We start from the raw sequence: 24855 nt of genomic DNA on the forward strand, positions 1-24855 counted from the left end.
AGATGATACTCAGATACTCAGGCTCAGTGATACAACTGGGAAGCGATTGCTCCCTGTTCTAACATTGTATTTAATGCACCTATTTTTTTTGTTTTTTTAACCAGAAGGAAGATCTTTGAATCTGTGATAATAAACACACCGGTCAGAGTCTATGCAAACGAGGACCATACAGTATGATTATCATAAAATAACAACTTTTATTGATATTGCGAACACCATGAAAAATTAATAATCATGCCAAAAGGAGACCTGACTAGGATACAGATGGTGAGGTGGAATGCAAACTACCTGGTGCCAAAACAAAAAGAGTAACAACTCCCACTCAACCCGGTCACATATATAGTTTAAAAAAGCATAGACTGCATGTCAAAAGGTATGTAAATAAATTAGGACGGTCACACTGGTTGTATGCAGATACAAGGGCTTTGTGTCAAAGGAAAAATGTCATAATCCTTATGGTCAATTGACAGAAAATGAGCCCCACCCCAAATACAATTGCATCTATAATACTGATGCTGATAATAAGTACCTTGAGACATGATGCAAACAGAAGTAACCTGGGAAAGCAGGAGAGCTGGGCACACCAGACACACGTTTCACCACCTAGGGCTTCATCAGGAGGCATGCTTAAAAACATTTTGGGTGTACCATATAGATAATACATATATATAATGTATGTGTGTGCGCGCTAATGACTTCCTGTTTCAAAGTTGTGCGCACATAACACCACGGCCGCCGCAAGCTGTGAATGATGGGACAGAGGACGTGCGTCATCCCGCCCATCATCCAGGCAAAGCTACACAGCCACTACGGCAGGGGTTCAGAGGCAGCGCATGCGTGTTGCACACTTTATACAGTGAGATAGTGGAAATCTCGGAACCTGTTAATAGGAGCTGAACAGTAAGTACTTACATCAATCCAGGACTAGTAAGATGCCAAAGGCATAAAAGTGAATCCCAGATGGGTTGACTTGTTTCGGGGCAATTAATTGAACCAAATAAATTATAGGGAACAGGAATAATAAGTATAAGGTCAGTCTAAATAGTAACAAGGTAAAAGAATAGCCAGACTTATTTAAATTACTGTAAATAAAATACTAGAGCAAAACATCAACCAAAAGTACAGTATAGTCCAAGGAGCATAATCAGCCAAATTATGGATCAGCCTGGATCCAACTGCATATATCTCCTGGGTCCAGTCCTGTACGCAACTTCATGCTGGCAATAACAGGAGCATCTAATCGAGGCATAATGTCCAGCAAATAGGCAAGATGTCTCTGTTGATGCAGTAAAAGGTATCCCCAGGATCCAAGAGGCTATCTCCACAACAGGTTCATGTCAAAGAATACTGACCATAGATGCCTGTGTACAACTCCTAATGACACATAGGAAGACATAAATTAAAACCAAATAAAATCATACCCTACAAAAATATGCATTAGAATACCACAATCTCAGAGGAAAGATTTGAAACTGACAACTTCATTCAACCCAAGGGGCGCAATCTTATCAAGGGTCACCATCCAACGAGCTTCCTTATGGAGGAGTCTACATTTAATGTCTCCTCCTCTGATACCAAAATAGATATGGTCAATTAATCTGCTGCAAAATTCCTTGGGATTACTATGGTGCTGAAGGAAGAAGTGCTTGGGGATTGTTTTTAGTGTATCAGGCTCCAGACAGTTAAATGCATTTTTTAATGATCCTGATATGTCTGGAGTATGAACTCTCAAGGTTCTGGATGTCATGCCTATGTATATCAGGCCACAAGGTAGACTACCTTGCATGGTAGACTACCGCCTCTGTGTTACAGGTTGTATGGTGCACAATCCTGAAGGTGCTGTCACTTTTTGAGTTTGTGAATCCTAGGTCTCTAGGGATGTATGTGCATATTGCGCAATCTCCACAAGAGTACAAGCCCCAATGAGGTCCACGGAGTTCATAACAGAAGCGACTTGTCGGGGGGATGACTTTTAGTAAGTCCTTCAAATTGTGGGATGTGCGTCATGTTTTAGATGGATTTTTTTGTAAGTGCAAATTTAAAATCCTTATTTTTAATTAATACAGTAATAGGTATTCCCTCGGATTTTGGGAATACCTATTACTGTATTAATAATATTATTATTTATTCCATGGTGCTTTGCAAGTGAAAAGGGTATACATAAAATCAAGTACAATAATCATGGACAAGGCACAGACTGGTACAGGAGGAGAGAGGACTCTGCCCGCGAGGGCTCACAGTCTACCGATTCATCTTACCTATTGGCCCGACATTATAACTTGATTGGATGCTCTTGTTATTACCAGTATGAAGTTGCAAACATTATTCAGCTGATTATGCTCCTTGGACTAACTACTCTGTAGCTTTTGTTGATGTTTTATTGTAGAGTTTTATTTACAGTAATTAGTCTGGCTATTCTATTACCTTGTTACTATTTAGACTGTCCTTTTGATCCTGGTTAGTTTAATAAGATCACTTAGGTGGTACTTTATTATATTTATACTTATTATTCCTGTTCCCTACAATTTAGTTGGTTAAATTAATTGACTCAAAGCATGTCAACCCACCTTGTATTCACTTCTATGCCTATGGCATCTTACTGGTCTTGGATCCATGTGAGTACTTACCATTCACCTCCTAATAACAGGTTCCAGGATTTCCACTATTCCATTATCTCCGTGTATAAAGCATGCCTTTTGCATGCACTTCCTCTGTCCCCCTGCCGTCACGGCTGTTACAGCATTGCCCTCCCATCATTTCTGGCAGCCACGACATCATTGGGGCCACTTTGACACATGAACTCATTAGCACATGTATGTACAGTATTCCCAAAATGTTCTTAACCACACCTCCTGACGAAGCCTTAGGTGGTGAAATGAGCACCAAGGTACGCCCTGCTCTCCTGCTTTCCCAGGTCACTTGTATCGTCTGCACCATGTCTTAAGGTGCTATCAGCGTTTGTATTATAGATGAAATTGTATTTGGGATGGGGATTATTTTCGGTCAATTGACTATCAGGATTAGCCTCCTATGACCTATATCCTTTGACACATAGCTCTTGTATCTGCATACAAGCAGCGTGACCTTGATCATTTATTTACATACCTTTTGACATGTAGCCTATGATTTTTTTATAGTACCGTATGTACTGTATGTGACCGAGTTTATTGGGCGTTGTTACTCTTTTTTTTTGCCTCCAGATAGTGAGGTGGAATTCAAACTATCTGTATCCTAGTCGGGTCTAATTTTTGCACTATTACTTTTTATGTTATTAGCCATATCAATAAAAGTTATTATTTTGTGATAATCATGCTGTATGGTCCTCCTTTGCATAGACTCTGATCAGTGTGTTTATTATCACAGATCACACATTCAGGGATCTTCTTTTTGCTTAAAACACTTGGTTCTGGACCAAATTTGGAGGTAGCTTTGAAGGTTTATACAAGGTGGCCATAAAAATCTGCATGCGGTTGAGGAGGTTCCGCTGCATTCACTAAAGGTAACCGTTTGGTGTGGCTTAACCTCATCATTCATCCTCGGACCGTTCTTTTACGAAACAATTAGGCCAACTGGAATTGCTACTAGGGATGAGCGAATGTATTCGCCACTATTCAGTATCCGACGGATAACAGGCTATTCGCAACATTCGGTATCCAATGAATAAAACAGTATCTGCTCCGATACTTTCAGTTTAATTTCTGACTTCCCCTGGCGCCTGTTATCCAGCCAATGAAAACATCTCCATGTCCGGCGACGAGAGAGAGAATGAGAGAGAGAGAGAGAGAGAGAGAGACTGTGCCTGTACTGTTTCTGCCTTTTCCCCAGTCACCACAGCTCACCGTTAGGTCCAACGTGAAATTATTCGGGTTTCCCATAGACTTACATTGTGCATTGAATATTCGCGAATAGTCAAATAGGGGCGACCTATTCGTCGGATATTCGCCAAGTCGGATATTTTGGTATTCGATCATCTCTAGTTGCTACCTGTTCTGTGACAGCCGTGAAATACCAGACAATGCTGGAAAAAACTCCAACCAGCGGCAGTGTCTTCAGGCGACCACCTTCATGCATGATGGAGCACCTCCTCACATCGCAAATCGTGTGAAGAACGTTCTGCATGCACATTTTCCCAATGATAGGATTTTGAGCCGCTCCTTTTCTAACGCATGACCACTGCGTTTGCCCGATCTCAATTCTTGTGATTTCTGGGTCTGGGGACACTTGAAAGAGGGTGTTTACCGGGGAAATGTCGACACCCTGGCTGACTTTAAAGACCTCATCATTTTGGAAGTGCACAGCATTCCACCAGACATGTTCTGCATAGGATGAACATGATCACCATGCATGTTGGCGGCCATATTGAACAGTTATGCTAGTCTGTGGAACAATTGTGACATCTCCATTTATTGGCAGCAAGGGGAGGAGAATGCACCACAATAGCCAGATAATCAAAACAAAGGGGTGCTGATAATGCAATGGAGCACGTAAAGGATTAAAAAAGGAGAAAAGACATTGCATATAACGCACAACCCATAGTACAATATGAAAACGAACCTTTATTAGCAGTGCACTGATACAGTTTAAAAACAGTTAAAACATGTAATGTAGACAAGATCCTGTACCCACAAGTTTATGATAATCATAATAATTCAACAATTATAATAATACAACCCCGCCACAAGGGGAGAATGAATTGCAGCCTGGTGAAACACCTGTGGAGGCAAATAGTCCAGGGAAATCACATACAATGAGTACATAAAAAACGGCAATAATGAATACCTGGAGGTCAATAACCAAGCACCAAACAGATTAATGGCTCTATATAAGACTAAAGAAGGCCGTAGTACCCCAGAACACGCAGTGTGGGTCACTATATAATCCTAAGGGCATCATAGCCCTACTGGAAAAGGACACAACATCCACTTGGTCCCTGGCAATCCAGGAATATTACCAATTCCCAAGTGAGGGAGGAGGGCTCACCTGAATAAAGCAAGGGGAATTGGCAGTAGAGGAGCCTGTGCATGCCCAATGGGGCAGCAAAGAATGTGGAAGAAAAAAAGGGGATTATATACTGCAGGGTCCAATAGAAAGCGTATCCACAATGTGGCAGGGAAACACACCAGGGGTACAAGGATCACCCCACGCGTATCGCCGCCGCTGCGGCTTCGTCAGGGAAAGTAAAGTGCACTGCGGCACAGGTGCATATATAGGGAGAAAGGTGAGGGTTACTCACGATCAGCTGTGTTGTTGCTGGCGCGCGGTCCGGACCATGTGTGTGAGAAGGCGCAGGCGTGCACGCAGGCGCAGTGTGTCTAAACCGGAAATGGGAGTCATGGCAACATCCAAACATCATAGACGCAGGCGCATGCGCCGGAGCAAATACGGGAGGGCGAAGGGCTCAAAATGGTAAAGCATTGCAGAGACGATGTCAGAGTACAGAACAGCCTGCACAAACGGCGATATAGTCATATAAGTAGTGGCAGTGATTAGAGCCAGAAGATAACAAAACTCCAGCTGTAATTAGAAACAACTGCAATGTTTGTGTAAGGAATGAAGGGTAAGGAAAGAGGGGCAAAATAATAGAATCAAACAGCCCAGCATAAGGAAATAATGAAATACAAAGCACAGAAATATAATGCATGATGTTTTAATATTACATATTACATTCTAAATTCAACAGGGCCCCAGAGAGTAGAAAAACACATGGTACGAATGTGGATTATCCAAGGCCACCTGTGCACATATCTGGAATGCATAACCCCATATATACAATTAAGTGCACACAGGCTATGCACTGGCACGGGGGGAGGGGGGGACGGGGGAAAGGGGGATGAGCCATAAAGAGACACATGTGTGTAATAACCGCATGTCATGTATATAAATAAGTATGTATATACACATACATGCCTACAGTTTCGGAATCCCACCTAAATGAAGGCCCATAGAGCATGATGAATGTAGGCTAGCATATATGTACGTGTGAGGGAAGGGGGGGGGGTTGTCATGTCAAGTGACCCCTGGTTTATATGAAAAAACGGCCTAATATGGTAAGCCAATCCCAAATGGGAAGGAGGGGTAACAAGAAAAAAAAAAAAAAAAAAAATAGTGTCATGGTACATGAAGGACCTAGAAAGAGTCATAATACCAAAGTACATGTAGAAACAATGACTGTCCTATATATGGCCATGAAAGACCACATGGAGCTGTCCCAAAGCTCTATCAGAGCCAAGGGGTCACTGTAACTGAAGAACATGCATAGAAGGATAGCCCAAGGCCAGAGACTCAGCCATTTAAAACCGTATTATATATCGTGTACTGATGACAGTAATAGACTCATGGAGGATATCCCAGAGACTGAGGGATGCTCAAAGAACGATCCCTACAATCACAAATGGGTAAATAATCCTAGAAGCATCCTGGGGGCAAGAAATTCTAACATGAGTGGATCCAGCAGGTTAGAAACAAGAAAGTCAAACCATATATTTGGTCAAAACATTATCCCAAAGTCAATTGGAACCAAGGAGTTGCTGTAAATCGAAAGCATACATACATAGAAAGAGGCCCAGAGTCAAAAGTCCTAGCCTGTTGAAAAGGTGTTACATATCATATTACAATGTGACCATGATAGAAGCTCAGGAGACGTCCCAAGCATCAAAATATGTTAAAGTACAAGGCTTAGAGGACCCAAAATGAACCAATTAATCAGAGAACATATACCATGGTAGAGACCAGCAAGGAAAGTATATAATAATCCATCCATGCAGTCCAATGGCCTTCACCGGGGGAGCACAACTCAAGTTGGACCTAACAGAGGCTATCTCAGAGTACAGAAAAAACATGACTGGGAGTAAAGCGAGTCAGGAGTCCAGAAAGTAAGTATGCAGAAACAGGCGACGGTCGACAGAGATACGGCGCCAAAAGTGTCCAGCAATAATAGAGTCCACTCGTCCATGATAATCCGAAGAAATGGTCCAGCAGGAACCACCGTCATCCAAGGAATCCGGTAAACAGGAGCTCCTCATTGAGGTCGAAGGGTGAGACACTATTCAAGTTGAAAATCCATTTGGACTCCTGTTGCAAAAGCCATTTGGAACAAGTACCACCTCTGCCATGACCAACAAATTTCTGTAAGCCCAAAACACGTGTATTCGTTGTCTGTCCACGATGGTGCCTCAAGTAGTGGGTGGCAACAGGGGTGATGGATTTTCCCTTTTTGAGGTCTGCGGAAGCAAGGTTGACAGTTGAGAAGTGCTTTTGGACCCTTTTACGAAGTTCCTGTGTTGTTTGTCCCACATACACAAGATCACAGGGACATATCAAACAATAAACAACATTTCTAGTTTTGCAGTTTATGTAGTTAGAAAGAGCGTAGTTCTTAGCATCCTGCGGATTGGTAAAGTGGTTGGCTACAGGGTGCATATAACTGGAAACGTTGCACTCGCCGCAGGGGAATGAACCCCTCAAGAGTGTACCCCTGTTAAGCCTGGTTGTGGGTCTTACAAAGTGGCTCCTAGTGATAAGGTCCCTCAAATTTGGGGCCCGTCGTGCTGTGATTTGCGGAGTTGGATTAACTATATCCATAGTTTGCAAATCCAAGGTTAACGTCGACCAGCGGTTCTGTAATATGTCCCTGATCCTGTCCCACTGATCATTGAAAGTGGTAATAAATCTCACCTTACTGTCAGTCCGTTTGGGAGTTGGTTCAATCAGAGAAGCTTGTGATTCAGATCGCGCTCTCTGGTAAGCCCTGAACAGAACCCTCCCAGGATAACCACGGGCTCGGAACCTATTGGTAAGTGATTTAGCCTGTTGCTGGAAATCATGGTCATCAGAACAATTTCGCCTAATCCGGAGAAACTGACCTGTAGGCACTCCGTTCTTTATATGTTGTGGATGAAAGCTCTGATATTCCAAAAGGCTGTTGGTAGCCGTATGTTTCCGGAATAATGTCGTCGTCAGATGGTCCCCCTGAATAGAGACGGAAAGATCCAAGAAGGGCAAAGCAGTGGATGAGATGTTATGGGTCAAGAAGATATTAAAAGAATTCTTGTTGAGAGATGCAATAAACTCATCGCATTCATCTTTGGTTCCTGCCCATATGAAAAAAACATCATCAATATAGCGATACCAATGACGAACCCTATCTTTGAAGATGGTTAAGGGGAAAACCTGGGTGGCCTCCCACCAACCTAAAAATACATTGGCGAAGGCCGGCGCACAACGTGCACCCATGGCGACGCCTGAAATCTGCCTATAAAATTTCCTGTCAAACAGGAAATAATTATGCCGGAGCAAGAAATCCAAAAGGTCTATGAGGAAGGAGTCATGCATCCGATCAGACCTTCCCTGCTTGTCCAGAAAGTACTCAACTGCGTGCATACCGTCCTCGTGCCTGATATTGGAGTACAAAGACTCCACATCGCAGGTAACCAAAAGTGCCCGCAATGGGAGCTTGACACTTCTGCAAATATGGATAAAATTTGAAGTATCCTGCACGAAGGAGGGTAGTCTGGTGACCATAGGCTGGAGGAAGAAATCTACATAAATGTTAGCCTTCTCACACAGGCTCCCAATACTCGCCACAATGGGTCTTCCGGGCGGTTGAATGGTGGACTTGTGAACTTTGGGTAACATATAAAAGGTGGGAATAATCGGATGTTCAACCCACATAAATTTCTTCTCATCGGTAGAAATAACACCAACCTGATGTGCGGAATCCAGAAGGTGGCGAAACCTGGTCATGAAGGCAGTAGTCGGGTCCGATGGCAACCTGCTATAATAAACAGAGTTATTAAGTTGCCTATAGGCCTCCTCCAAATACATGTTGGTGGGCCAGACGACCACGTTGCCACCTTTGTCGGCCTCTTTAATAATCAGGTTCCCGTTAGATCTGAGGTCACTTATAGCTTTTTTCTCCTGAATAGTAAGGTTAGGAGCCCTGGGATTACCCATCGTCAGTTTCAAAAAGTCAGCCTTGACCTGTTCGAAGAACAGTCTGATGGCTGGTACAATAGAAAAAGAGGGAGCCACAGAGGATTTGCTCTTGTGGGGAAACTTACCTCTGATAGTATCCGTTTCGTTTTCCTGTAACAGATCCAATAAATCACGGAAAACCTGCTGTTCGACTGGTTCCAATGAATCAATGACCTCAGGTCTTCTGTATAGAACTTGAAGAGTAAGGCGTCTGCAAAAAAGGTAAAGATCCTTAATCAGAGTAAACTTGTCCAACCCGTGTGAGGGTGAAAAAGTGAGTCCCCTCTTTAAAACAGAGATCTCATGGGAGGACAAGGTATAGTCAGAAAGGTTGATTACCTGAAGTGCATCATCGCCCTCCTGGGTCGACAAAACCGGAAGGGTGCCTAGTTCCGCTGTTTCGGCCTCGCACCGTGCCTGTAATAATTCGTCTGTTTGCGGGCTCTGGTAGTTCTTCTTGTGAAGGCCCCTGTTGCGGCCCCCTCGTCTCGTCCGATGTCTGTGTCGCTTCCGGTGGTAGATAAAAAAAAAATCGCTAGAACTAGCCTCCCTGGAGTTGGTGTAGCACTCTGGATTAGTGGGAAATGACCTATTAGGCTTGGCATTGCGACCATTGCCTCTATGTTTCCATTTAAAAATGGTTTTGTTGTCAAAGTCCATGCGGTCCCTCTGGAATTTTTTACGTTTTTTGTCAATGATTTCTTGCTCGTACCGATCCATAGAATCCTTGAGTCTGCTCTGGAATGCAGCAACATCTGCGAGGTTATCCAATTTACCAAGCTTAGATTCAAGGTCTTTGATATTTGTTTTGGTGGTAGCCAATAGAGTCCTGTCATGCTGAAGGAGCATGTTTATTAAAATATTAGAACACTTGAGCAATCCTTGTTCCCAGGTGTCCTGGAAAGCCAGGGAAGGTTCCCAGGCAGGAAAAATGGAGACACGCAACCCGCGGGGAACAATACCAGCCCTGAGGTATCCTCGAGGCTGCGTATGTTCCACCATAGTCTCACACCAGTCTTATGAGCAGAGGTCAAATCGGAGGTGAGTAGAGAAAATTCATCCGTTAACTGGGTGGGTGGACCACCCGACAAAAATACACTGCCCGAACGCGCCTGCCATGTGGCTTCACGCGAATCCCAATCCATGGGGATACCAACAGCAACACAGCTATTTATGATCACGATTAATAAATACAGCCACCACAATCGGCGGTGTGCAAACTCAGAAATATTGCCCAAAGGAGCAATAAACAACAATTGGCAGCAAGGGGAGGAGAATGCACCACAATAGCCAGATAATCAAAACAAAGGGGTGCTGATAATGCAATGGAGCACGTAAAGGATTAAAAAAGGAGAAAAGACATTGCACGCACAACCCATAGTACAATATGAAAACGAACCTTTATTAGCAGTGCACTGATACAGTTTAAAAACAGTTAAAACATGTAATGTAGACAAGATCCTGTACCCACAAGTTTATGATAATTATAATAATTCAACAATTATAATAATACAACCCCGCCACAAGGGGAGAATGAATTGCAGCCTGGTGAAACACCTGTGGAGGCAAATAGTCCAGGGAAATCACATACAATGAGTACATAAAAAACGGCAATAATGAATACCTGGAGGTCAATAACCAAGTACCAAACAGATTAATGGCTCTATATAAAGACTAAAGAAGGCCGTAGTACCCCAGAACACGCAGTGTGGGTCACTATATAATCCTAAGGGCATCATAGCCCTACTGGAAAAGGACACAACATCCACTTGGTCTGTATTGTGCCCGTACTGTTTCTGCCTTTTCCCCAGTCAGCACAGCTCACCGTTAGGTCCAACGTGAAATTATTCGGGTTTCCCATAGACTTACATTGTGCATTGAATATTCGCGAATAGTCAAATAGGGGCGACCTATTCGTCGGATATTCGCCAAGTCGGATATTTTGGTATTCGATCATCTCTAGTTGCTACCTGTTCTGTGACAGCCGTGAAATACCAGACAATGCTGGAAAAAACTCCAACCAGCGGCAGTGTCTTCAGGCGACCACCTTCATGCATGATGGAGCACCTCCTCACATCGCAAATCGTGTGAAGAACGTTCTGCATGCACATTTTCCTAATGATAGGATTTTGAGCCGCTCCTTTTCTAACGCATGACCACTGCGTTTGCCCGATCTCAATTCTTGTGATTTCTGGGTCTGGGGACACTTGAAAGAGGGTGTTTACCGGGGAAATGTCGACACCCTGGCTGACTTTAAAGACCTCATCATTTTGGAAGTGCACAGCATTCCACCAGACATGTTCTGCATAGGATGAACATGATCACCATGCATGTTGGCGGCCATATTGAACAGTTATGCTAGTCTGTGGAACAATTGTATTATACAAGAATAAGGCTGCACATCAAACATAGATAATGGTATAATGCCTCAAGCATATGGAAAAATATTGGAATATACAATGAAAAATGCTACTTGCTAATTTGAACATGTGAATAATGAATTGCATACCTGCCATGAATATTAGGAAAAAGGAGATATTTAGCAATCGCATTGATCAATGTAACTGAGCCCCAAAACCTCGTCAAGGTACATCTCTATATTGGGGTCCCTAGCTCTGTGACCCTAACTGTGTGTCATCTCATTGCAATTAAAAACTGCTGTGGGTGGAGAGGGGTAACTAAGGACTTTCTAATATAGGAGATGGAAAAAACATGGCCGAAAGGGGCGGAGCTGTGTTCACATTCAGAAAAAAAACTACATATAACTGAATAGGATAACTGAAGTGAGCACTAATATATATATATTATGAGTGCAAGCCAAAAAATACATACTATACAAGAATAAGGCTGCACATCAAACATAGATAATGGTATAATGCCTCAAGCATATGGAAAAATATTGGAATATACAATGAAAAATGCTACTTGCTAATTTGAACATGTGAATAATGAATTGCATACCTGCCATGAATATTAGGAAAAAGGAGATATTTAGCAATCGCATTGATCAATGTAACTGAGCCCCAAAACCTCGTCAAGGTACATCTCTATATTGGGGTCCCTAGCTCTGTGACCCTAACTGTGTGTCATCTCATTGCAATTAAAAACTGCTGTGGGTGGAGAGGGGTAACTAAGGACTTTCTTATATAGGAGATGGAAAAAACATGGCCGAAAGGGGCGGAGCTGTGTTCACATTCAGAAAAAAAACTACATATAACTGAATAGGATAACTGAAGTGAGCACTAATATATATATATTATGAGTGCAAGCCAAAAAATACATACTATACAAGAATAAGGCTGCACATCAAACATAGATAATGGTATAATGCCTCAAGCATATGGAAAAATATTGGAATATACAATGAAAAATGCTACTTCAGTTATCCTATTCAGTTATATGTGGAACAATTGTGACATCTCCATTTATTGGCACACAGTTTATGGGCCACTCGCTCACTGCACAGCGCCACTTTTTCACCTGGTGGGGAGTTTTGGTATGGGGCCTTCCATTTCCCCATGCCTTGAATAGCATACATACCAATTTTCAGCCAATTCTGTCCACTGGGTCAGTCTGCACATGGCTCCAAACACCTTAGGTTATTTTATGGCCACCTTGTATATTGTAAGAGCTCTGTAGTTGGCATTAGGTACAAATACCAGACTATATCTCAGTCACATATAATGAAACTATTAACAAAAGGAAGAGAGACTTTAATCTCTAATCTCCAGAGCACACATCACCACCTGTGCACTAGATTCGCTCCAGTCCCACATCATCCCCAACCTCACCAGTCTTCATCCCAACCCTAATCCATCTTCAACCTATCACTAACAACTGTTTTTTCCCCCCTCATGCTTTAAACATTCATTGATCTCACCCATCCTCAAAAAGGCCTTCCTTGACCCTTCCTTTATGTCTAGCTATCACTCCATATCATTTCTCCCCTATGCCTCAAATCTACTGGAACATCATTTCCATCTTGAACTGTCCTCCCACCTCTCTCCCTGCTCCCTCTTTGACCAGTTGCAATATGACTTCTGACAGCATCATTCAACTGAAACTTCCCTGACTAAAGTCACCCATAACCCACTAACCACCAAAGCCAAACAATGCTACTTTCTCCTCCTCCTGGATCTGTCCTCTGCCTTCGACACTGTGGACCATTCCTTCCTATTATAGATTCTTTCATCTCTTCGTATCACTAGCCCTATCCTGAATCTCTTCATACCTAACAGACCAGACATTCAGTGTCTCTCACTCACAGTCCTGTGAGAGTGGTCCATCTTTACTTAAAATACCGTATTTTTGGGAGGAAAATGAGGGGTGCATCTTAAAATCCGAATGTAGCTTACCGGGATATGTGCAGAGGGGTCAAAGGAGGCAGGGAGACTCTCCGAGCAATGCACTCTGCTGCCGGTGCTGCTGGTCTGTGCGACGGTGTTCTGTGCATCGGGCAGCGCCGCTCTGTTCTGTGTGTAGCCTCTCTGGTCTGCTCGGCTGCTCTGTGCACGGCTGCTCTGTTCTGCTCGGCTGCTCTGTTCTGCTCGGCTGCTCTGTGCATGACTGCTCCGTTCTGCTCGGCTGCTCTGTGCACAACTGCTCCTGTTCTGCTTGGCTGCTTCGTTCTGCTTGGTGCTCGGCTCCTCCGTTCTGCTCGGCTGCTCTGTTCTGCTCGGCTGCTCGGCACTCGACTGCTCCATCACCAGCCCTGCACAGAGCAGAGCGGCGTCGCTGGCCCAGCACAGAGCACAGCGACACCGGTCCCGCACAGAGCAGAGCGACACCGGCCCCGCACAGAGCAGAGCGACAGCGGCCCCGCACAGAGCAGAGCGACAGCGGCCCCGCACAGAGCAGAGCGACACCGGCCCCGCACAGAGCAGAGCGACACCGGCCCCGCACAGAGCAGAGCGACACCGGCCCCGCACAGAGCAGAGCGGCGTCGACGGCCCCGCACAGAGCAGAGCGGCTTCACCGGCCCCGCACAGAGCAGAGTGCCGGCCACGCACACAGCAGCACCCGCAGTCAGTATCTGGGCACCCCTCTATACTACTTGCAGTACTCCAGTACCGCCCATGCCTCCTGTGAACCCCGCACTGCTGCTGCCCCCTCTCCCTGGTAAGACACCACCAGATTATAAAACGGACCCCATATTTTTTTCCCTTTTTTTCCCCTCCAAATTTGGGGTGCGTCTTATAATCCGGTGCGTCTTATAAACGAAAAATACGGTATCTAAGACTTTGCAACGGAGTCCATGTACCTGAGTACACATCTTGACAATCTTCTAGCAAATCTGGTAACTTTTCACCCTTTTTATTAGAAACTGGTTGATTAGGCACTTATTCTCTAACATTTTCTATATGAAAAATAATAAACTGTGGAAAATAACAAATGAAAACACCAATACCTAACATTCTATGGCATCGCAACTGCTGGTACTGTAACCTTTTCTAACACTCTTCTCTGTACCTCTGTGGAGGTTGACCAATGTTTGTACGGGTTGACCTCCTCAGTTCTGGGCTATCGCTTCTTCCCAGGGAAGCATCTATACTCTCTACGGGTCCCTCGCCCCCTATGTTAGGTGTAATTGACAGAACCCTACGTGTGCATGGTAAGGGGACTGGCGGTACTCTAGGTGCTGGAGTGGGTGCAGTGTCAGTAAGCCTTTCCTGCTCTGTCTCTTCCACGGGTTGTGGGAATGTTCACACAGGGACTATTACTGCTCCATTCTGCATTGGCCAATTCTCTGGAAAATCACCTAGAATAGTGTGGATCACTTTCTTCCTTTCTTCTACCACGGGAGGCTGGGACTGAGGTTCTTACGTTCTTTTCAAAGGTTCTGGGCACTTCTTCAGGTGATCTCTGGACACCGCAGCTACAGTTCTCCCATTATCTTTGCTAATCAAACAAGTCTTCTGATTGTCAAAATTGGATGGCTGTATCACATATGGCTCCCTTTCCCACTGGTCGTCCAACTTGTGTTGCTTCCTTTTTCTCTTTAACACGATCTCACCAGGGGTGAAGGGGGCTGCCTTAGCCTGCTTATTAAAATTCCTCTCCTGCCGCTCCCGATCTAAGCTTTCTTCAACGCATTTCTCTCAATCTGTTTGCACTGGGCTTGGCGACGTGAGTCCCAATCTTCTCCAGATGCGTCAGTTTCAGGTAACTCTACTTCCATTTCTAAGTCAACCGGGAGTCTACCCGGACGAGCTCTGATCAAGTAGGCTGGGGTGCACTTGGTTGACCCTACCGGAATGTTATTGTAAATGTCAACCAAGTCTGGTAGCTTTTCGGGTCATCGATTCCGTTCTTCAAGAGGGAGGGTTTTCAACAAATTGATCACCAGATGGTTCATCTTCTCACATATCCCGTTTGTCTGTGCATGATAGGCAGTGGTGTGGATCTTCTTGCACCCGTATAGGCTGCAAAACTCTCGAAAAATCTCGGCTTCAAATGCAGGACCCTGATCGGTCAAAACTCGGTCTGGATACCCATGTGGCCTACAGAAATGGGCCTGGAACGCCTTCGCTGCGGTACTGGCAGTCAAATGCTTCACGGGTACCACTACCAGGAACCAGGAGTAGTGATCAACCATCATGAGTGAGTGCATATGTGTATCCTCTCCTGCTGGGGGTCAATTTAACATGATCCAGGGCCACAATCTCCAGAGGTTGTTTGGTAACGATCGGTTGGAGGGGTGGACGCTGACTGGTGCTATTTTGTCTCCGCAAAGCACAGGGGCCACAGTTTCTGCACCACGCTTCTATGGAGTCCCTCATCCCTATCCAATAGAAGCGGCTTCTCAACAGCATCTCCAATTTCTGCCAACCAAAATGTCCAGCTCTGTCATGGTACGCTTCCAGTACCACTGGGACATAAGACTTAAGCGGGCTTTAAGCGGACTTTACACGCTACAACATATCCAACGATGTGTCGGCGGGGTCACGTCGTAAGTGACGCACAACCGGCATCGTTAGTGGTGTTGTAGCCTGTGACAGCTACGTGCGACTGTGATTGAACGTAAAACCGTTCATCGCATCCACGTCGTTCATTTGCTAAATATTGCACGTCGGGTTGTTCAATGTTCCCGAGGCAGCACACATCGCAGTGTGTGACACCTCGGGAACGATGAACAGATCTTACCTGCGTCCTGCCTGCAATGCGGAAGGAAGGAGGTGGGCGGGATGTTTACGTCCCGCTCATCTCCACCCCTCCGCTTCTATTGGCCGCCTGCCATGTGACGTCGGTGGGACGCCGAACGTCCCTCCCACTCCAGGAAGTGGATGTTCACCGCCCACATCGAGGTCGTATGGAGGGGTAAGTGTTACGAGGGGGACCTGGGGAAGCGTGCCAAGATGGGAAATGGACAGCTTCCGCCGGTCAAGGTCCACTGTGCGGTGTAAGGGACCGCTGCTATGGTCAGGAAAGAGTGAGCGGGTTGCTGCTAGTGATCATCTGGAACGTCACAGACGATCAATGTACACCGGTCCGCCCTAACCCGTGAGGGTTGTATGGCTCGGGGCTTCTCGTACGGTGTACCTGTTGCACGGGGACGCACAGAGGTGCCTACACACGTGTGCCAGCGGGAGTCACAGGAATATGGCACGGGGGTAGCACAGAGGTGCCCACGCACGTGTGCTTCAGAAACCAAGTGAGTCCGACAGAGACTCGAGGAGCTCACCTGGGACAGGAACACAGCCTGCTAAACGGGATACTGCCGGAGCAGCAAGGCAGGGGCAAGACCTGCAAACTAGGTGCTGCCTGAGCAGCAAGGGCAAAGCCCACAAAAGACAATAATGCCTAAGCAGTGGCGTGGCAGCACACTGCCAGACATCCAAACATAGAAGGACGGTCACGCACCGCCATGATGGCAGGGGGAGCTTTTAAGGAGGTGTAGCTCCACCCAAGGGCGGGCGCGAGACGGGCGTGACCCAATCAGGGTTCGTGACGTCCTGGCCCAGCCAGTCAGGATTCAGCACATCACCAGCCTCGTCATGGGGCCGTGTGATATCAGTGAGCGAATCAGAAGACGTCACGTGGAGCACATGCTCATCTTCCTGCCTCTGGGTCATAAAGGCGGGATCCCCGGTTTCACAATGTGCAGAGACATGGGAAGTCTTGCTGCTTCCCTGAGCATCTATTCTTTGCACACTGCGCAACCTCCCAGAGCCTCCGTGATGCTGAGCAGGAGAGCTTGTGACAGGCAAGGGATGGGAGACCGCTCCATTCCTTGCAAGGGCAGAACCACTAGGTGTCACCCTTCTGCTGTGTCTCTGAGAAGGCAACTCCTGCAGACTGCGCAGTCTCCCAGACCTTTGGCGCTGCTGAGCAGGAGGGCTCGTGGCAGACAAGGAATGGGGGACCACCTCATTCCTTGCAATAAGAGAGCCACGACGTGTAACAGGTAAGTACATGTGACAGCTTTTAATCGATTGTGCGACACGGTCAACAAATTGAACGTGCCGAACATACAATGGCGGCATGTCACATCGCATACGATATCGTATGCTTAATTGAAAGGTGTAAAGCAGGCTTTACACGCTACAATTTATCTAACAATGTGTCAGCGGGGTCACGTCGTAAGTGACGCACATCCGGCATCGTTAGTTAAATTGTTGTGTGTGAAACCTCCGTGCGATTGCGATTGAACGTCAAAACGTTCATCGCATGCACGCCGTTCAAATATTAAAAATTGAACGTCAGGTTGTTCAATGTTCCCGAGGTAGCACACATCGCAGTGTGTGACACCCCGGGAACAATGAACTGCAGCTTACCTGCGTCCTGCGGTTCCCGGCTGGCTATGCGGAAGGAAGGAGGTGGGTGGGATGTTTACGTCCCGCTCATCTCCACCCCTCCGCTTCTATTGGCCGGCCGCTGTGTGACGTCGCTGTGACGCCGAACGTCCCTCCCACTCCAGGAAGTGGATGTTCGCCGGACACATCGAGGTCGTATGAAAGGGTAAGTACGTGTGACGGAAAATAATCGTTTGTGCGGCTCGTGCAACAAATTGAACATGCCGCACATACAATGGGGGCTGGACACATCGCATACGATATCGTATGCGAAATTGTAGCGTGTAAAGCAGACTTTAGGGACCACGATCTGGCAGATTCTCTCATGGGTCTTGGGGTTAATCAGACTCCTGCACAGTTTACCTTGGTTCAGATAGAGTCGACTCCGATCCTGCCACAATTTCTTGGCTTCCTCCGGAGCGCCTGGTTCAAGGTGGGCATCAGGCCTAGCCAGCAACACCTTGATTAACTTGACTGCTGGGTCTCTATCTTGGGCCTCCTACCAGCCATGGTGAGGCAGCGGATTACAGGTCATCTCCTGTTGTCGGCCACTGGATCTGAATTGTTCTTCAAATGGGGGTTGGTGGAATGCAGGTAATTCAACTTCTTCCAGGTCCTCTTCGTTTCCACCATCATCAGACAAGTGAGGCATCCGAGATAGGGCATCTGCATTAGTATTCTTACGGCCAGTCCTGTACTTGATAACAATGTCATAGTTAGCCAATCGTGTGACCCATCGCTGTTCCAGTTCCCAACTTTGCCGTGTCCAGGTGTGTCAGTGGATTATTATTGGTGTACACCGTGAACTTGGCGGCAGCAAGGTAATGCTTAAACCGTTCTAGTTACTGCCCAAACAAGTGCCAGAAATTCCAACTTAAAGGAGCTATAATTTTCTGGATTTTTTTCTGTCGGTCGTAACTTCCGGCTGGCATAGGCAATCACCTTCTCTTTGCCCTTCTGCACCTGGGACAAAACGGCCCCCAGACCCACATTACTGGCATCAGTGTATAACACGAAGGGAAGGCCATAGTCGGGATAAGCCAGGACCTCCTCCCCGGTTAAGACAGACTTCATCTTCTTGAAAGAATCTTCTTGTTCCGCGCTCCATTTGAACGGGGGCCCCGGGGACTTTCCAATGCGTAGTCTGGCCCACCAGGAGGTCCTGTAAGGGGGCTGCCATTTGGGTATAGCCCTTAACGAACCTCCGGTAGTACCCCATTAAGCCCAGGAACTGCTGCACTTCTCTGACAGTAGTGGGCCGTGGCCAGTTCTGAATGGCTGTAATCTTCTCAGGATTCAGTGCCACGCCTTCGGCGCTCACCACATGCTCACCTTCGGCTTCAACAGATGGCACTTAGACGGCTTGAGCTTCATTCCATACTTTGACAGAGCATCGAACACTTCAGCGAGGTGTTTCAGGTGGGCTTCATAGGTCTTGGAGTAAACAATAACATCGTCCAAATACAACAAGACAGTCTTGAATTTGCAATGGCCCAAACAGCACTCCATTAATCTCTGGAACGTCCCGGGTGCATTGCATAGCCCGAATGGCATACTATTAAACTCACATAGACCCATTGGGGTGGCAAAGGCGGATTTCTCCCGATCTTCTTCGGCAACTGCAACCTGCCAGTACCCGCTGGTAAGGTCAAGAGTAGAGAAGTAGGTGGCAGACTTTAGAGCGGCTAGTGACTCCTCAATATGGGGCAGGGGATAAGCGTCCTTGTGGGTAATCTTGTTAATCTGGCAGTAATCCACGCACATCCTCATGGTCCCATCCTTCTTTACCAGCACTAGCGGGGCGGCCCAGGGACTGCAGCTATCACGGATCACTCCTGCTTCCTTCATGCTTCTGATCATATCTTTGGCACATTGGTAATGGGCAGGTGGAATGGGCCTATACCTTTCCTTGATAGGTGGGTGTGTGCCAGTGGGTATGTGATGTTGTACTCCCTTAATGCAGCCAAAATCCAAGGGGTGCTTGCTAAAGACCTGTTCGTACTCTCTGACCACCCTGTAGATCCCTTGTTTATGATGTGCGGGTGTAGAGTCGGTGCCCAAATGTAGTTCCTGACACCACTTCTCTACTGGACCCTGGGGATCAGCACTAGGATGGCGACCCTGCTCATCGGAAGACCCTGTTGCATGGATGTCGTCTACACTTACTGTAAACAACTTGGCTATGGTGGCATATCGGGCAATGTAACCTCCTCCTCCCCACAGTTTAGCACGCGCACCCTCCCTTTCTGGACATCAACGACCCCTCTAGCTGTGAACACAGTGGGCCAATGTTCTGAGTGTAGTGGCTCTTCCACTGCCTGGTAACCCTGTTCCCGGGAACCTATAGCTGCCCTGCACCATATCAACATTTCACTCCGTGGGGCTACTACAAGAGGAGCTGCATCCATTACCCGTACACCACCTATCTCACCTCCAGAGAGGTTTACTTGTTGCCGCTGCAAGAGAGCTCGGATTTCACATTGCAGGACCCTCTGTTGCCCTGCTCCTGCAGTCTCAGATAGCTGCTGAAGCAAAAACAACACTTCACCCAGGCAATTCTCTATGACATTAGTTCCCAAAATGATCTTCGGGTTCCGATCACTAGGGTCATTTTGTACTACTATTAGACCTTGTGTGACCAATTCTACTCGGCCCACCTTTATGGTCACCTCCTTGAACCCAATTTGAGTCACAGGTAATCCATTGACAGCATAGATGGTCAAACCGTCGTCTGGGGGCATCAAGTCATCATCAAGCCAGAATTTCTTATAGAGTACATAAGGGATAGTTGTTACCTGGGAGCCGGTATCAAGCAGTGCAGAGGTAGGGATCCCATCTAATGTAATGGAGACAATGGGTCGTCTCCCAACATACCGCTCCCTCCAGTCTGCTGAGCCTTGACAATTTATTCCTGGGGATTGGCCCTTGGCCCCAGGGGTTGCCCGTTTAAAGGACAGCTTCGTGCATAGTGGACGGTCTTGTTCCATTTATAACAAACAGTTGGATCATACCGGTCGCCACCTCGTCCTCTATAAGCGGAGGTCCTCTTCCTCATCCAAGGGACATCCTCTGGGCAATCCACTAATTGGATCTCTCTCAACGGAGGGGTCTTTGGTTTCAGCTGCATGGCTTCTAGGATTCGGGCGACGTCCTTAGTTGTTGTACTTGGACAGACAAGTCAGGTAATACGCTCCCAGTTGCGGTTAAAGGAGTCGTTGCAGGTAGGGTCAAGGCAGAGGGGTTTACTTGTGCATCAGCATGACAAGCCGGGAGTGGGGAGTCAGGAGCCTGTGGGGGCTGCAGGGCCTTATTTGCCCGTTCTTTCAGGACAGCAAAGTCCAAAGCAGGATGCTCCAGAGCCCATAGCCGGAGCTGCTTGCGGTCTTCCATTGACCTGAGGCCCTGTAGGAACTGCTCCACCAGCATCTTGTTCCCCTCTGGTTCTCCAATGTCGTTGGTCAATCTCAGGGTCCGCAGAGCTGCTTGTAATCACAAGGCGTAATCTCGGATGCTATCCTGGGGTCGTTGCTTACAGCTGTAGAATCTCATTTTGAGCTCCGCTTTCGTGCGGGTTTCAAACGCAGCTCCCAGTCTCCTGAAAATGGCGGTTACTGATGTCTGGTCAGCCTCAGTCCACGTCTCCACTTCCAACTCGGCAGCGCCTGGTCAACTGCCCCAGTACCACCGATGCCCGCTGCCGTCCATTTAAAGCATACATGTCCAGAACAGATTTTTCTTTTAAATCCCTGTAGGGCTTTGGCTTTGCCGTCATACTGTGAGAGCCAGACTGCACCCGGCACATATGGCAAGGTTATGGGCACGATGGGGACAACCGCCTCCGCTCCCGGCGCCGCCGCTCATGCGGCCGGAGCGGCACCCACCGCTACATTGTTACCTTGGTCAGGCAAGGGAAGCGCCGCCACGTTTCCATCATCCGGAGCCGACATTTCCGCGCGCCCCCTTGGTCTTTTTGCAGCACTCTCAAGCTGACTGTGGCCCTCTGGGAACTTCTTAATCTTTGCGCGCTTTCTCGGAGAAGACGGGGTTTTGGCACGAAAAAAAATGGCGGAAAATGGCGGAATTGGCAGGAAACAGAATCCTGACTCGCGGTCTTTAGGCTTTCAAGGCGCACGTCACCTAGGTAAGTGGGTCCTGCTCGGATCCTGCTCGTGACGCCAGGAAAGATCGAAGTGTGCAGCCCCCCCGCCAGCAGCCAGGCTGCTGCTCGGATCCGGATCCGCTGCAGCTCGAGGGGTCTCCGGACCCGGGGGTCACGCGGCCACTTGATTCAAGGGGGGTGTAATACTATTGTATGTACTGAGGATTTCGATTGCGTTAGGGCAATGACAACCAGAGACGAGTTCTTGGTGCAAAATGTTTATAATATGTAACCAACGATATGTACATAAACGGAACAAAAACACGGTAGAACATAAACACAAGAAATACCTTCCAGGGTCGGAGCGAAAGGGAATTCCCGGGACCACGCACCGGACTCCCCCAGGGAGACCACCAAGAGCGAACCCCTATACAGGGACTGTCTGGCAATCACCCCAGAAGGCCTAAATGCGCAGCAGCCGGGACACAAAAGGGCAATAGGTATAGTCCAAAAATGTCCGTACGTGATGAGAGTCCAGAGTGGTTGTGAAACGGAAGGAACCGGGCAGAAGTGCCGACCAAGACAGTCACAGCTAGATGAGACCAGGTGAAGTCCAGAGTCAGATTCGGTTGATTCCAGAGGATCCAAATCACAATCAGGAACCAAGAGCAGCAGGGCAGGAGCACACAGGAAGCAGTATACTCAGGCACTGGACTAAGCTTAGGGGCGGCCTTTTATACAGATGGACAGGAAGTAGGGCAACAGAACAGCAAACTCCATGTTAACAAAGGGCAAGCTCTTTCAAAAGAAAACTGGAAATCCCGGAACTCTGACAGTACTCCCCCCCCAGAATCGGCCTCAGGACGGATCAGGGCCTGGCTTGTTCGGGTACCGTCGATGAAACTGAGCAACCTTCCGGGGCGCTCGAATGTTACCCACAGGTTCCCAGGAATCGTCCTCGGGGGAGTACCCCTGCCGACGTACCAGATACTGAAGCCGATGCCGATGGAGTCGGGAGTCAATAATGTCCTCAACCACGAACTGCTCCTGGCCGTCAACCATCACAGGCGGAGGAGGAGGCACGATACGACCATGAAACGTATTAGGGGAGACAGGTTTGAGTAGAGAAACATGAAAGACCGGGTGTACCTTCAAATGGTGCGGCAACCTCAGCCGACAGGCCACAGGGCTCACGATCCCGGTGATCTTAAACGGACCGATGAATTTCTGCCCAAGCTTCTGCGAAGGAACACCCAATTTCAGATTTTTGGTGGATAACCACACCGAGTCCCCTACCTTATACATGGGTGCCTGTTTCCGGTGAGTGTCTGCCGACTTCTTGTAACGCTCCTGAGCCGAAGCCAAAGAGTCCTTTAAAACCTCCAGATTCTGTCGTAGCTCCGTCACTCTGTCCTCCACCGCTGGCACCGAAACCGCCACCGGTGACCTAGGCAAAACATTCGGATGGTAACCCAAGTTAGCGAAAAAGGGCGTTACCTTAGTGGAGCTGCTCTGAGTGTTGTTATACGAGAACTCCGCCAAAGGAAGCAGCTTCAACCAATCATCCTGCAGATGGCTGACATAACATCGTAGGTACTGCTCCAGGGTTTGATTAGTCCGTTCGGTTTGCCCATTTGTCTGAGGATGGTATGCAGAAGACAAACATACATCAATACGGAGTGCCGAACAAAACCCCTTCCAGAATTTAGACGTGAACTGCACGCCCCGGTCAGAGATGATCTCATCCGGTACCCCATGCAATCGAAATACATTCTGGATAACCAAATCCACTGTCTCTGCGGCTGAGGGAAGACCGGTACATGGAATAAAGTGAGCAGCTTTGGTCAACCGATCCACCACCACTAAAATGGTATTGTTACCGCCTGAGACTGGCAACTCCACAATAAAATCCATTGAGATGGATCCCCAAGGGCGAGATGGAACGGGTAACGGTTGAAGGAGTCCCGTAGGAGCCACACGAGGGACCTTGCACCGGGCACAAACCACACATGAGTGGACATAGTCTTTCACATCCTTTAAACAGGTTGGCCACCAGAAAAAACGACTCAGAAATTCCTTCGTCTTCTGTACCCCCCCTATGACCTGCCAACACGGAGTCATGGACCAATTTGAGGACCCGAAGTCTTACAGCCTCCGGGACATAAATACGTCGCTCTCTCAACCACACACCATTCCGAAGGACCAGAGTCACATCATTCGGGGGGGCAGCAAGAAATACGTCACCATCATAGGCCAGCTTGATGTCCTTCCACAAGTCCTGGTCCTGGATTACTCCAACGAAATTGGCATCAGATAACACGGTCTGAGACGGGGTTCCAGGCACGGAGTCCATGGCGTCGATTCGGGACAAGCCATCGGCTTTCCCATTACGTGAACCTGGATGGTATGTAACGATAAAATTGAACTGGTTAAGGAACAAGCTCCAACGGGCTTGCCGTGGAGACAGGCACCTGGCAGATTTAAGGAATTCCAGGTTACGATGGTCTGTGAGAACTATCACTTGCTGCGCTGCTCCCTGTAAGTGGTGTCTCCATTCCTTAAAAGCTGCAATAATCGCCAACAATTCCTTGTCCGCAATGTCATAGTTCCTTTCTGCAGGGGACAACCGGCGAGAAAAGAAAGCACACGGATGCAAGAGACTCTTGTCCCCAGTTCTTTGGGAAAGGATAGCCCCCAATGCATAATCGGAAGCGTCGACTTCCACAATAAAGGGGAGTGCAGGATTCGGGTGTATTAGTATTGGTGCTGAGGTAAAACAAACCTTGAGACGATTGAAAGCTTCCTGGGCCTGGGAAGACAACACAAACTTCTGTCCTTTCTTGGTTAACAGGGTGATAGGACGGACGATCTCTGAAAAGTTACGGATAAAGCGTCTGTAAAAGTTGGCAAAACCGACAAAGCGTTGTACCTCCTTGATGTTTCCCGGTTCCGGCCAGTCTAGAATTGCTTGTATCTTGCCAGACTCCATGT

Source organism: Anomaloglossus baeobatrachus, chromosome 5, assembly GCF_048569485.1.
Source record: "Anomaloglossus baeobatrachus isolate aAnoBae1 chromosome 5, aAnoBae1.hap1, whole genome shotgun sequence".
NCBI classification, from domain to species: Eukaryota; Metazoa; Chordata; class Amphibia; order Anura; family Aromobatidae; genus Anomaloglossus; species Anomaloglossus baeobatrachus.